The 14,692-nt window shown below is 33.5% G+C and overlaps 1 pseudogene; it reads right to left on the reverse strand.

The window, feature by feature from the left end:
• Positions 1-3,320: 3,320 nt before the first annotated feature.
• LOC114278911 (laccase-7-like) lies at positions 3,321-11,530 on the reverse strand (annotated as a pseudogene).
• Between the last annotated feature and the right edge of the window lie 3,162 nt (positions 11,531-14,692).

Below are 14,692 nucleotides of genomic sequence, written 5' to 3' on the forward strand. Positions count from 1 at the left end.
AAACGTTATTTCAATATTTCGATTTTTTAGGAATAACCCCAACAAAAAAGAATTATGATTTTTTAATTTGTTTTTATTTTTTAGTTTGTATATTAATCTTGTTCTAACATGAGGGCCGGCCCAACTTGCAATGAGACTTATGGCGAAATCTCACTTAGAGACTTTTGTTTTTTTAATATTTTAGTAATAATTTAAATAACATTTATTAATTTTTTATATTGTGAATTTTTTATGTAAGAACTTCTTTTCTTCTTCAATTATTGTAATTAAAATTTTAAGAGTTTATTTACATGCTTTAATATTGGGGAGTGCACCTTTAGATAATGACTTTTATTTATTTATTTTTGGGCCTTTGAATATGAAAATTTTATGGAAATTTTCAATTCCGTGCTTGTTTTAAAAAATAATTACATTTTTATTTGTACACTTTTTTTATAAATGTGTAAACAATTTTTGAAAGCACAATTGATGTGAAATTTTCTCAAATTTTATCTATTGGTCCTTTAGATGAGGATTTATTTATTTAAAATTTTCTTTCAGAATGGGTGTCCAAATAGCTCAACTATATATATCTTTGTGCCATTTTTAATACGGAAAGTTAAAAAGAATTTAGCTATGTCTAGTCTTTTATAGTCCAATTTCAGCTGGTGAAACTACAATAAACCCTATTTTAATTATCTAATCTTCTAATTTTTTAGGCTTTAGTGTGTAGAACATTTACCAAAAAAAAAAAAAATTAGAATGTTCTGATAGTTGTAATCACTTGTTTTAATAACATTTATTTTCTAAAAAAAGAAATGGTCAATTTTAAAAATTATATTTGTCATTCATTTGTCTATAAACAAATGTGATTAAATCACGAATTACAATTATTAGATCAAATTAAATACACTAAAACTTAAAAAATAATTTGATCAAATTATCAAAATATGGCCCATTGTAGTCCTAAGGGCCAAACTGGACTGACTACGAGTGAAGTCAGTTCAAAATGGTACCATGCAGTTGGCTTGACTGGACAATCCAATTTGGGCTTGTGGGCTGATTGCGAGTATTACTTTGATGAGTTGAATTATACATTTTTTAAGAGTAATATTACAAATTTGGACTTAAATACTCAAAAATTATCCAGAATTATTATTTTGTGGTTTAAATTTATTTTAAATATGGACTCCACACTATATAAATTCAATCTCAATCACACAATCACTTTTGGGATAAATTTGGGGTAGTTAAGGTGGGGTATATAGAATTATTTTTTTCCATATTATTTGTTTCTAAAAAAAATAGAAGCTATATTTTTAAAGTTATATTTATCATCAATATCTTAAAGGAAAATATACTACAATTACATGGCTCATCGAATGCTTTTCTTTTCAAGAGTGATATATAAAAAAAGACCTAAAAATTGAATGATTAAAATTCGTGATGGGTCAGTAGCCCAAAACTCAACTATCCAATCCTATGAAGGCAAATCGAATTTTTATTTTTTGGGTTTTCTCTCCCATTGCATGTTTCATTTTCATTTTATGGGTATCAAAGGAAGAAAACTCAATAAGTTGCTATAATTGGGTTGTTCAAAAATCCACTTGGGCCTGGAGCTTTTTATTTTTATTTTTATTTTTATTTTTTATTTTTTAAAATATTTTTTGTCTAATTGTTTAAGAGGTTTATTTGGAGACGTTAATTAATATTGTTGGACTGTATTTTACTAATTATTTTCTCTCTTTTTTAATTGTTTTTTTTTTCTTATATATTTTATACTAGGCTTTTAGTTTTACTTTAAAAATAATAAGGGGAACTTACCTATTAATTAATCCTTAATAAAAAAACACTTGTACCAATTAATCCTATATATTTTTAATTGTTACCATATATATATATATATAAAAATTTACAGACGCTGTTATATCTCATTACCGTTGGACTTCCGTCAGATAGTCACTGGAGACTTGCCGAAATGTTCAACATCACTGGGAAGTCGTCGGAGTATCGTCAGGAAGCCGCTGGAGTATCGCTGGAAGTTCACCGGAGTGTTATGAACATCAATGCAAGTCGCCGGAATGTCCAAAACATTCGTTGAACGTTAAGAACATCATTGGAGACTCACTGGAATGTCTAGAATATTGCTGGAAAAAAAAAAGAAGAATAAATGGAGAAATTAGAGCGAAAAAACATAGCAAAATGTGCTACATACTAATAAACCAAAAGAAGAAAAAAATATAACGACAAAAAACAATAACAATGGGAAAAAAACATATGTTATTTTTCAATTTTTGTGGGGTTTAAGCAAATAATCTCTAATATTGATCAAACTGAAAAAGAAGTTTTGAAATTGTAAAATGTTACAGTTTCAAAGCAAAAATTTATTAAGCATTTATCCTTATTAATCAAACTAAAAAATATGTTATAAAATTGTAAAATTTTATAGTTCTGAAGAATGTTATGAAACTATAAAATTTTGCAGTTTTAAACTATAATTCATTCCAGACCAAAAAAAACCGAAACTACAAAATTTTATAGGTTTCACCGCATGTAACTAAAACTCGAAAACAACTTGTCCATAATTTAAAAATTTTCTCTATTAAAACAGAAAAAGAGAAGTGTATAGTAAAGAAAATGTAGAAAAATTAAGAGATGGAAGGAGAGAGGCAGATATAGAGAAATGATTGTATCCCATCAACTATTTTTTGTTTAGATTTGGCCGGATCTGATGTAGATCTATTCAGATCTGATGTAGATTTACATCAAATCTAAGTAGATTTACTCATCTTCTTCGTCAGAAACATATCTTCTTTATCGTCAGTGAGAGTGAAGTAAGGAGTCGGCGGTTGGTGGTTGCCGGTGAACTCCAATTGATGGTAGTCGTCGGTGACTATATATCAGAAAGAGAAAGAGAAGAAGCAAGATGTAGTTGCCCGTCGACGATCGCCGGAAATCACAAAGAGCAAAAGAGGCAGAGAAGAATAAAAACGTTATAGGACTTTTGAGTATAAACAAAAAGTTATAGGACTAAATAAGTTATACGTTTTTCAAAGAAGATTTCTTGGTAATTTGCCCAAATAATAATAAGACAAATAGCCCACTAAAAAGCAGACTTTTAAATCAAACCAAACTTCATTTGGCCAGAAATTATGAAGATTGTAATATTTGTAATATTATTTTTATTCAAAAGAATGCAAACTTAATACAATTGAAAGAATAATTTATTGACAAACTTTATTACATGGTTGTTGTAATGAATATATTGAAACACAAAATAAAATAAAAATGAAAGAACCATACAAAAATTATTATAAAAAAAGAATAATGTAGAACAACTCTTAACATTGGGGTAGATCTGGTGGAGGGAGAGGTAATGTAGTTGATGGTGTTGGCCCATTCTCAACCTCAAAAGCCATCGACAGACCCCATTGCAAGTGTAAATCCATGTGACAATGCATTAACCATATACCTATATCCATCAATTTTTTTCAAAAAGCATAATTTAGTATATGAAAGCTTATGTACAAGTTAGGAATAATGTGGTATAGCACATTCACTCCTAAATGAACCTTCGGAAAAATTTATAGCGACTTGGTATATATATTAAAATTGTATTAAGATGATAAAGTCACGCATGATTGATCATAAATACTTACCGAAATTGTTTGCCTGAAATCTGATGACAACCCACCCTCCAGTCGGCACGCCAATGGTGTTACATGCTTGTGGATTGATGAGATTGAACTTTTTAGGATCCTTTATTGGGTCGTAATTGCCAAACCCTTGAGCCGACACATGGAAGTTGAATCCATGCAAGTGCATAGGATGCATCTCATACCCAACGAGGCTGTGTTCTACAACACCATCTCAACAGTTGAATTGAACTTAAGTTTCTTCACTTTGGTTGACTTTGATCTCATTATGACTGTTCTGTTGAAGTTGTTGTTTGAGTTTGTGTAGTTAAAAACCAATGGTGGTTGATTAGGGAAATCGGTGGTGTAGATTCCATCAACATTGTTGAAGAAGGCTTGCAACAGTGACAACTTGGTAGGGAACTGAAAGGATGCATTGTTCATGCTCGCAGCAAATCTTTGGTCAAATAGCCCTGCACAAGTGTTATTTCTTTCGCATGGTAGTAAGCCCAAGCTTATTGTCACAAACATGTGTTCATCGACTTTGAGTGGGACTGGAACCCAATGAGGCACATTGACAAGCGCAGTCAGACTAGTAGAGAACTTGTAGGCCGTTGGTGTGTTATTGAAGGCTAGTAGGATTGGCATTTATGGAGTCAATGATACGTCATTTTTATAAACGATGATCCCTGTGGTGGATGTGGAATTGTCAGTTATATTTTTGTGAACTAACATACGTATGTGTTGCCATATAGTAAGAGGCCGGTGGTTGGTTGGCAGTGAAAAGTACATCTGTGGTTTGGCCAGCAACAATGAGAATGAAGTCAGTGACCATCAGAGTAGTGTAGGTGGCATCAATGGCAACAATTGTCAAGTTATGGTTGGCTATTTTGAAGAAGAATTGGTTATTCATTGCTGTATTGATGATGCGTAGGAGATATGTTTTTCCTTGTACCACCGTCAATTTATGTGTGTCTAGGAAGAAAAAAACAATAATATGTTATATAAAAGTGAGAGATTGGACCCAATGAGTAGTATTGACATACATGTTTGGAATATAAAGTGTTAGTTGTTAGTACTTACGATTTGAAGAACAAGGATAGAGATCACCAAGTCGACCATTGATGGTGAAAGCATCAGAACTTTTAGTTGTACCTCCACTTGCAAGTCCTTTGTTTTCAATGTCAACAACATTCGCATTCCACCACTCTCCTGCAATCACACTTTCATGGATTACTAATACGTAGATTTTGAATAATCTCTTGCCACAATTTGTACTAAAAAAAAATCTCTTGCTACATAAAAATTAATATACCCGAACTTTGTGTTTCTTATATCAAACTTTGATGTATTTCAAGTATGTTTTCTAATCTTCTAATGTATGCTACAATGCTAATCTAATATTTCATATTGTCCATTACTATGGAAATCTTCAAAATTAGTAATATTTTATATGATTTTTTTAATAAACTAGCAAAAAGAATTATTGCCTTTGCATGTAACAGGTCCACTCTATTAGCCACCTTTGCACATGTTAATTGCTAATTATCAGTTATCATCATGAATGTAATAATTATGAAGCCTAAGAGAATTTGATGGGGAATAAACAAAGGTTTAAGTTCAAAAAACAAAGAAAAGAAAAAAGATGTTGGTACCTAAAAGAATTGGGAATTCTCTGTAGGGTTTTGGAAATGGGTATGAGTGACCAACTCTTGGGCGGATAATTAATGCTCCATAAATGGTTGCATGGAGCCATTGACTGTGTGTCTGCCACCAGATGGTCCCTTCTTGTTCAGTGATGTTGAATTTGTAAGTGTAGCTACTACCAGGACACATTGGATATTGAGTTGTATATTCAGGTCCATCTGCTCAAGCACTCATTAGCTGAAATATTCAATGCCTGCATACATATTAGGGCAATGATATAAGTATTGATATTAATAGTCCTAATAATAATAATGATATTTGATAATATTCAATTCAAGAGGCTAAAATGGATAAATTGTATTAGAATATATTCTAATCAATAAATAAAAAGTCAAGGTAAATCTTCCAAAGAGTAATTGAAATTGAAAAATAGTTGGACTATTTTTATATAAATTAAGTTTCCACAAAAAAAAAAAAAAAATTAAAAAGACATATTACCGGTGAATGGTAAGGTTGTAAGGAGACTTATTAAAAACATAAACAACAAGGGTGTCACCCTTGTGAACTCGTATTGTTGGGCTAGGGAGGCTTCCATTTACTGCAGTGATTACTTACTTTTGGCATAATGGATGGATAGTCAAATTTTTCACCTGAAATAATATAATGAAATCAACTATGTTAAATAAAAGTAAACTTTAAGTTTAAGAAAATAGGCATATATATTGTGGTATATAAGCTATGATATATATAATGTGAGTGTGTGTGTGTGTGTCATTTTAGAAAAGGAAAAGATAGGTTGGTAAACTGAAGTTGATCAAGAATTTAAAGCAAGAAACTGAGAATAGGATAGTAGATTTTCGGCTAAGAAAAGCACTAATAAATATATTAAGAATGACTAAGATAATATATGGATGCATTACAAGAAATAAAACTTTTAGCTACCAAATTTTTGGTCGCAGAAAGAGCATATCTGGTTGCCAATGGTTTTTAGCGACTAAAAAAAAATTGGCCTCAATTTTAGTCGCCAAAAGCCCGTCAAAGAAGGTTTTTGGTGACCAAAATTGATGTTGGTTGCGGAAAGGTATCATATGCGACCATATACTTTGGTCGCAGAAAGGATTTCGATTTCTCAAAATTTGTTCATTTTGTGACAAAAAACGTAGTCATTGAAAGTTAACATTTGCGACCACCTATTTTGGTCATTGAAATGTGGTCGTTAATATTATTTCATGACCAAAAAAATGTTAGTTGCAGAAAGTAAACTATCTGCGACCAGCTCAAAAAGGTAGTCGCCAAAAGTATTTTTTCTTGTAGTGATGTTAAATGTAAAAGGGTCAGGGCTATTATTATTCATTGTAAAAAACAAAAAACAAAAAACAAAAGATCACAAAACAAAAACATCTTTTAAAAAAAAAAAAAAACACTACTAAGGAATATTTTTTGGCATTATGACAAAATTTACCTCAAGAAAAAAATTAAAAATAAAGACCAGAGTTAATAGGGTTATCTCCGAAATAACCCATATTAGCTTAACATGTTAGTCTAGGATACCCAAAAAAAGCACAAAGCAGACATAATAGGAAGTAAAAAAAAGCCCCATACCAACTAACAAAAACTATAGATTGTAAAAGTTTAAAAAAAAAAAATGATTGAAATGTGTAAGACAGATTACTTCGAAAGAATGCTCAACAATTTCAGCAGAGACTAATGAAGAAGCTAGAAGAGCTAAAGCTCATGTTAAGAAGAACACAGGACCTGCCAACGCCAAACCAAAACAATATATGGAAAGACAGAGAAACAAAGATTAGAACAAGCTCTCTATCTCTCTCTTTCTATCTAGAAATTGACATCAGTGGACCCACAAAAGGTTTTGGCCCACGTCTTAGAGCGCAATTCACGGTTCAAGTACTAAAGCCTAGCACCTTTGAGAACCCAATGTTGAACCAGGGACCAATGGCATCTAAACACTTGTCAAGTAGAGAACCAACCACGTAAGCAGACAAAGATCTTACAGAGTTATTGCACCACACATCAGCCATTAATGAGACTCCTATAGCATTAAATGTGACAACCCCTTCACGACGGAATAGGTAGCCTCACCGTGAACAATGCAAGCTAGAGTATAGACTTTCAGTCAACACGACAGATTGGAGTGGACAAAGAAATGATGGACAAAGGGTAGAAGAAAGTTTCCAAGACACATCAAAGGTTAAGTTCATCATTCTCTCTCTCTCTCTCTCTTTCTCTCTCTTTTTCTCTCTCTACACAGTCAATCTCTTCTGTTCTAACTTGATCATTGGAGGGTCTGCCGGGGGACTCTTATTCCCCATTAGACCTTTTTACAGGCACTACCATCGAGCTCCGAGACTAGTAAAAGGTGTTGAAAGCGTGGGTATAACACTTTGTATTTTTGGGTTTAGAATTGAAGTGAAGTGTAATTGAAAGTTGTTAAGGTTTGGTGGATATGTGTGGGTGCTCTCATGCTTTGTTGTGAACTAGGGGTTGTTAAGAATTAGTGAGCATAAGGTTGTTACTATTTTTGATAGAACGAATACAATTTCGGGGATGAAATTTCTTAAGGTGGGAAGATTGTAATGACTCAGATTTTAATTTACATTAGATTGATGTATAGTGGTACCCGTCACCTTAAAACTTGTATGGTTGTCGGATTCTTGATATCGATGGGTTGGCAAGTGAACTTTAATTATTATAATTTAGGACCCTTGGGTGATGTTTGGAACCTTGATTGAAGCCTTAACAAGGTATTTAAATAAGATTAGATAAAAAGTCTCAAATTTGAGTTTGAGTTTTTGACCAGCTGTCACCCTTTGCCCTTTTCCTTTTCCACACTTTGAATTTGGATGTGAGGCTAGAACCATTGGAAAGCTTATTTCCGGGACTTCGATTTGGACACAAGAACAACCTAGAACGGAGTCCGGATGAGAGAGTTATGCCCGTTTGAAGTTTTGGAATCTGTGCTGGAAACAAGTCTGCTCGAGCAGACTGCGCGAATTTAGCAGCTTAAAAACGTGTTTTTTATCTCATTCTTTGCATTTCCTTTTTCCTTCTTCATCCCTCTCACCCTAGGTCCGAAAACCTTAGGGTTTTGACCTCAAATACCTTCCATTTCCCTAAGGATTGGCTAAGATCTCTTACAAAGAAATGAAGAAGGCTTGAAGATCATATTTTTCAACCGATTGAAGTTCGGATTTGTGGAAGAATCTCATCAAAACTTTGCTCCTTTGCTTGGTTCTTGAGGTAGGGGTCCTAGTTCTCCTTCAATACTTTCATAAATAGATAGATTTGTGGTATTTTGAGTATATACATATAAAACCCACATTTTTTAGCATATAGTGTACATCATGATTTTTGGGGGTTTAGGGTTTGAAGTGTTAGGGGTTCAATTGTTGGGTTAATAAGGTGGATTATGAACCTTAGGTGTTTAATCAATGGGAAGATTGGACTAAAGAGTAGTGGTTTAAGAAGTTTGGAATTTTTCTTGAAATTCTTGATTTTCTTGAAAACCCCAAGTTGATTCATGATGATAAACAATGATTTTGCCCAAATTGAAAGTAGAATCATGAAATTGGTAGGTTAAATTATATATATACAACTTTAATTAGGTTTTGGAGGTGTTTGAAAATTATGTTAAAAATTAGCGATTGAATCTTTGTTATGAATATTGTAAATTATGCTATAATGTGAAATGAAGATTGGGGAAATGATTTATTAATGATATGGATGACATGAGCCTTGGGGTGAAATGATGAAATAAAAGTTTAAGAGTTCACCTTGAATTATGTTGAATTGTGTTGATTATGTTGAATAGTATTGATTATGTTGAGTTATGTTGAATAATGTTGAACCGAATTGTGTTGGACTATGATGAATTGTGTTTGAATCATGTTGAATTGTGTTGAATTGAGTTGTGTTGGGTGTGTTGAGTTTGAGTTGCATTGTGTTGGGTCATGTTGAGTTTGAGATGAGTTATATTGGGTGGTGTTGTGTTGGTACCCGCAGGGAGAGTTGAAAGATGATACGGAATTTGTGATAAAATGATGAAGTGAAGATTTAAGAATTTTATTGTATAATTAGAAAGTGATTTCATACCTCAAAACTTAAAGCCCAACTTTATATTTAACTCTAGTTATGAAGTTTTATTTTCGAAAATGAGGATACTTCAATCAACATTAAATTTATGAAATTAAGTTTATTGCCCCGTTTGGTAGAGCTGTGGGAAAGTGATTATAACTTATAGCCTAACAGCTTATAGCTTATAACTGTGAACATAAGTTGATTTTTGACTTATAAATTAAGTTTCTCTTCCCCTACTCAAAGAATAAGTTGATTTTTGACTTACAAAAAGCTATAAGCTGTATTATTAAGATGAACCAAACACATCAAAATAGCTTAAATTAAGTTAAAAGCTGAAATAAGCTAGAAATAGACCCTACCAAACAGGGCCTATGTTGGGTTAAGATGAGTGTGAATAATGATAAATGGGAGATTGTGAAATATGACGATGTTATATGAAGGAGTTGTATCAAAGAAAATTAAATGTTGGAGATTTAATTTATAACCGTGGGTAGTAATTGATAATCAATGTATTTAAAAAAACTGAATTTGAAGACTTGATGATAATATGGAAAAGTAAAGAAATAATTTTAACCCAAGAATTGTGAACACTTTAAAGATGAGTCTTTGCCTCTATGGATGTGTTGTTATATTTCTGTGTGACAAAACAATGAATGATTTAATGGATAATGAAGAAGGTCGTAGAACATATTTTTACTTGTTATGTGAATGTAATTTTAATATATGGTGGATGTATATTGAATTAATGTGTTACGGAAATAACGGAAGATGTGTTGGCATTGTCCACTAATTGTAATGATGGATTGTGATGTTATCTTGGGATCCGTTTCCCGCCGTATTTGAGCCGGCAAAGCGTGGCGCTTGAGATAGGTTCCGTCTTTCTTCCGGAGTAACGCCCGATAAAGCGTGTGGCATGTTGATGTTCTGCGTTCCTTTTGGCTAGTGACCGGTAAAGCGTGAGGTTCCGCGTTCCTTCCGGCTTGTGACCGGTAAAGCTTGAGGTTCCACATTCCTTCTGGCTTGTGACCGGTAAAGCGTGTGACTCATGGAAATGACTTGTGATTGGATCTGGTATTGGATATGAAATCAATTGAAATAATGAAAATCGAAGTGGTAATTGGATTATGGATTGGTAATAGTGAACTTAATGAATTAGTTGCGGCAATAAAGGTAAATTATGAGTATTGCTCTGTAAAATAAATAAGAGACTGAATTGAAAGGGGTTTGTTAACCTTGTGTTACCTTGAAATGAAATTTGAAAGTGTAAATAACGGTGTGAATTGAGTATAAGAGAATTGTTAGTGAATCAAAAAGGAAACTTGAACATGAAGTTATGGAGTTCTAAATAAATATAATGAGTAGAAAGGAAGAATGAAAGAAAAAGATGAACATTAAAAATGGAAACTAAATGAGAAATATTTTGGGAATTGGTTAATAACTTTTTAATGATGTTGTTTTCTTAAATACGGTTGTTTCACAAGGGTCTATGCTTTTCTAAGGTTAAGGGATGATTTTAATGGCTGAAGGTTTTTCTTGAAAATGTTTAAATAGTTTTTGAGAAAAAAGGTACCTTACTTATGGTATTTTGAAATTATAAAATGTCACCCTACTATATGGTATCACCTGCATGTATGATCATTTCTATCTGTGTGTTAGTTATTGATTTAAAACTATGAGATTCCTACTGGGTATTAGTGCTCACCCCTTGTTGCTTTACCTTTTTACAGGAAGAAAGTTTTGATTCTTTGATTGAAGAGTTAAGAAGTCCATGTGTCTTTTATATGTAATTTCATTGTAGATGTGATGGATCATGTATTTGTATTTTATTCATTTGCAGCTTCACAGTAGGAGATTGGCATGTATTGTTATCATTGTAATGCTCATTGAGAGAGAGAAAACATGTATCATTGTATTTCTATTACTCAAGGATAATGGATGTTAAAAAAAAAATGGACCTAATTTTAAGGCTTTGGTAATGTTTCTGAGTAGTTAAAATTGGGGCGTGATAGTGGGTCTGCCCGATTCGTCCTCCCTTAGATATACAACATCATCAGTTGGCGCCGTTTGTGGGAAACACCACTCCGGTTAACAGTTGTGCCCATTGTTGCCAGAGACCCATTCCTAATAATTTCTCCTTACCTTCCATCGAGGCGGATGGTTACAACGAGATCCATGGCTTCTCAACACAATGTCGTTGACCTCCAAGCTGAGCCTTCCAATCCAAACAACCCACCTCAGTACTTCACAGAGCTCACCAATAGCATCAACCGCTTGGCAGAACAAAATCAGACCTTGATCAACACTTTACTCCAGCGAAATCTCCCTATACCTCCTCCACCACCACAAGATATCCCTCCCAATCGAGAACAGACCCCGAGCCATCCTTTCCAACAAGCCCACTTTTCCAACCTAGAGGGTCTACAGGCCCCACCTCAAGACATGAACCCACCACCTCAGGGCTTACATCCATCAATTCAAGCCTTGGCTCTACCGACTTGATGGGAATTTTTCACATTGTACGCACCCCTCTACCGCTATTCGCCGATACATAAAACCACCTTGGTCTCCACCTCTTCACCGACGACAGCAAACTCGCCACTAATCCTCTACCCGCTACCATCTGCAAGGTCACCCATGTTTCTTGTTGACTAGAGGCCTTATAACAAGAAAAGAACTCATCCACTATCATCGTTACTCCTCCAGTTGCCCGTGGCCATGCGATCGTGCAGGCTAGCAATATTTTCCATACATTAGGCATAAGTTGATCTGGCGCCACCTCCAACCGGTTCAATACGTCTACCACTATTTGTGGGAGTGGCAACCTCAGACCCCCCCCGCAACGCCTCCTCATATAGTGTAAACTCCATCGGACGTGCATCCGACGCCCTCTCCTTCGATGTCGGCAACTTCAACTCTATCTCCACTGGAATCTGGTATTTCTTATGCACCTCCTCCAACTCCTCTTCCATATACATCGACTTGTCAGCCTTGGTGTGCCAATGGTCAGGTTCCACTTGGCTGATCGGCTTTGTCGCCACGATCATTGTGGACGAACGAGGTCGCACTGTTTGCTCTGCCCCTCTTTTCTCCCGCCTCTCTGTCCTATATTGCTCCACCAATGTCACGACCCAAACCCGTCCCTATAGGTTTAGTGTCGTAACCGGCCAGTAATCTGAGATTATTAAAGGCCTTCTTGTACAATAAAAAATAATCGGGGCTAACGGAAGCAATATTCAAAAACACCAATTGTCCAATGAGCTGTGTATCTATATGAACAAATATTTACATGCAATGACGTTAATTTACCTATATTCAATACATAACTTATAACTTAACATCTTGTACATAACATATGCACATAACAAAAGTGTACATCACGATCAAAAGCCTGACAACGGCCTTCCAGGCCTAGCCCCAACTCAGAGGCACACAAAAAAACTTGGTAGGCTTCAAAACTGTGGTTCAGTTAAAGACCCCTTCTAGGCTTGCCCTCCAGAACGCTCACCTATACATATATATATAAACAGTGAGCTAAAGCCCAGTGAATAACATTAACGTAAAAGGGTTAGTGAACGAATTCCAAATACAATATCCGTAAAACAAATCATATCACAATCAATCATATCAGTCTCATATCAGAACATAACGTAATGGTACATCTCACAGAACATATCACATATCACCCTTCGACTAGAGTAATTGGTTCCGGATACAGATTAAACACATATTACCACAATGAAATGGCTAACGAGATCTCGTATCACATATATGTCATGGACTCGCATTTACATACCGTCCCCCCATGACTTGGGACTATCTGTGGATGCTATAATAGATTCGCAATTAGGACATTCGTTCACATAATCAAAATAGCATTTCAGAAATTATGACTTATTGCATAAAAGTGGAAACATAGTTCATATCAACATATCTTTACAAAAATGTTACTCATAGTGGCCTTCCAATACCCGTTGTTCGGTCTTCGAGTCTTGACCTACAAACACAAATATTCATAGCACAATTTCTCAATATACATTCAAGTCAATCAGTCGATTGTTAACCTTCTTCGGTTTATCTGTTACTTGTTCATTCGGTTGTTTCTATTCTTTCCTTAATTTCTTTCATGCTTATAATATGCATATGGATGTGTATGACACCTGAAAATCATGTAAATGAAGGCCCATAAATTAGAAACAGGAAAAATAATAAAATTAGAAAATCTGCCCTGTTTGGACCAAAACTCCTTCTTTTGCAAAATCATACTCCAATTGTCCAAATTTAGATTTAATTTATTTTCTTTATATCAAACCCACAATTTTAAAATATGAATTAGACTTTCCAAACCCTTGAAAATTTCATAATGTATGTAAAAATAGAACCCAAGTCCATTATTAATAACAAAATCAAACTTAACCAATGAATTACAAAATCAATTCCTTAGAAATTCAACTTAACTCATTTTTTAACCAAAAACTTAATTTATAATCATAGATGTTCTAAAATGTGCTTAAATTGAATAAATCTTTTAAATTAAATCACATGCATGGATTAAACAAATTCCTAGATTTCATAATAAAATCAAAACTTCCTTTAAATCCAAAATCAACTCTCAAATTTCATGAACTCATGAATTTTATAACTTTTTCTTCAAAGTCATTTATATACTCCATTGCATGGATCCAATCTTCAAATATTTCTTGTTGCATGTAATTTATAGAACTCAATTTATGAATGATTCTCAAAATGAAACTCAAACATAACAAATTTAAAAAACCATAACTCGTATTTTCAACCTAACTTGATTAAACATACAAGACCCAATTTCTATGAATTTATATAATTAATTCTCAACTTTCTATTTTAATTCTCTCAAATCCACCCTCAATCAATTTATAATTTGACTTCTTAATTTATATCACAACTTAATCTCAAGCTCATAAACTTTAAAATATGAATTAAATTCTAAAATCTTGAAAATTCACAATGCATGTAAGGATAAACTAAAAATATGTGAAGGATGAAGAAAATCAAACCCAAATATTAAATCACAACATCAATTTCTTAATTATTAAACTTAACTCAAATCTTCTATATTCTTTTCTTATGTCATGAAATTAAACCCAATTACCCCTTGATTTCAATTGCTAAATCATTAATCTATAAGAATCAAGCTTAAACTTTCTTACCTAGAACTTTAATTTGTTGAGTCTCTTAAGTTCTTCCTTCAATTTCAGCACAAAACTTGAATTCTTTTTCTTCTCTTCTTTGTTCTTCTTACGGTTTTCTCCCTCTCTATCTTGTTTCTCTCTTCATCAGAATGTCAAGGAATTGGATAG

Source organism: Camellia sinensis, chromosome 3, assembly GCF_055761805.1.
Source record: "Camellia sinensis isolate YWXY chromosome 3, ASM5576180v1, whole genome shotgun sequence".
Classification (NCBI taxonomy): domain Eukaryota; kingdom Viridiplantae; phylum Streptophyta; class Magnoliopsida; order Ericales; family Theaceae; genus Camellia; species Camellia sinensis.